Source organism: Nicotiana attenuata, unplaced genomic scaffold (assembly GCF_001879085.1).
Source record: "Nicotiana attenuata strain UT unplaced genomic scaffold, NIATTr2, whole genome shotgun sequence".
In the NCBI taxonomy this organism is placed as follows: domain Eukaryota; kingdom Viridiplantae; phylum Streptophyta; class Magnoliopsida; order Solanales; family Solanaceae; genus Nicotiana; species Nicotiana attenuata.
Genome location: NW_017678126.1, coordinates 8,367 through 9,755, shown reverse-complemented (window position 1 = coordinate 9,755; position 1,389 = coordinate 8,367). Strand labels below are relative to the sequence as shown.

The following is a 1,389-nucleotide window of genomic DNA, read 5'->3' as shown; positions in this document are numbered from 1 at the left end:
AACTACCCCCCCCCCCCCCCCTTTAGAATTGCTGGCCCCGTCACTGAATCCATCATATAAGGAAGTCATGGATTTACAACATCGATCTTATAATCTCGTGCAATTTTCTTATGCTTCTCCGTGATGATTTTTCCCGTCCCCTTTGCCTCTGCGCTTACCATTTTGTCTAGCCGAGGGATCTTTTGGTGCTACATCAGCTAAAGAACATATTCAACAAAAAGAATTTTTAACGTAGTTAAAGTCCATTTTTGTGTTTTCTTGAAACTAAACAAAGTTAAAGCTTAGTCTCAAAGCTGCATATGCATCTAAACAAAAGTTCATTTCTGCGTTCTACTGTTAAATTCTGTGAGAAAGCACGAGAGAAAATATATTATTGATGTATATTCATATGTTACAATGAGCCCTATATATATACACACATAACATGTCCTACTCCTAATATATATTGGATTAGGGTTATTTATTTACTCCTATTTACATGACTATTCTAACACTCCCCCTCAAGCTGGTGCATATAAATCATATGTACCGAGCTTGTTACATATGTAGTTAATACGAGGACCAGTGAGGGACTTGGTGAAAATATCTGCAAGCTGATCATTCGACTTCACAAACTTTGTAGCAATATCTCCCGAGAGTATCTTTTCTCTAACAAAGTGACAGTCAATCTCAATGTGTTTAGTTCTCTCATGGAACACTGGATTTGACGCAATATGAAGAGCAGCTTGATTATCACACACAAGTCCCATCTGACTAATCTCACCAAATTTCAACTCCTTGAGCAACTGTTTGATCCAAATTAGCTCACATGTCGCCATAGCCATCGCTCGATATTCTGCTTCTGCACTAGACCGAGCAACCACATTCTGTTTCTTGCTCTTCCAGGACACCAAATTTCCTCCTACCAAGACACAATATCCAGACGTAGAACGTCTATCAGAAGGTGATCCTGCCCAATCAGCATCTGAGTATCCAACGATCTGCTCATGGCCTCGACCCTCAAGCAATAAACCTTTGCCTGGAGCTGATTTTATATACCGAAGAATGCGAACAACTGCATCCCAATGACTATCACACGGAGAATCCATAAACTGACTCACAACACTCACAGAAAAGGAAATGTCAGGTCTTGTCACTGTAAGGTAATTTAATTTACCAACCAACCGTCTATATCTTGCAGCATCGCTAAGAGGCTCCCCCTGTCCTGGCATAAGTTTAGAATTCGGATCCATCGGAGTGTCAACCGGTCTACAACCTGTCATTCCTGTCTCTTCAAGAATATCTAAAGGCATACTTCGTTGTGAGATCACAACACCCTGAAGCTAGACTGAGCGACCTCAAAACTACCAACGAAAAATAAACTTACGTTTTAGCCCTAACGAATCCCTT

The 1,389-nt window shown here is 40.6% G+C and overlaps 1 protein-coding gene across 1 annotated transcript in view; it reads left to right on the top strand.

Moving 5' to 3' along the window:
- Positions 1 to 1,389, top strand: part of LOC109221557 (type I inositol polyphosphate 5-phosphatase 2-like) — a 10,513-nt gene that overhangs the window by 2,216 nt on the left and 6,908 nt on the right. The gene's annotated exons all lie outside the window — the stretch shown is intronic.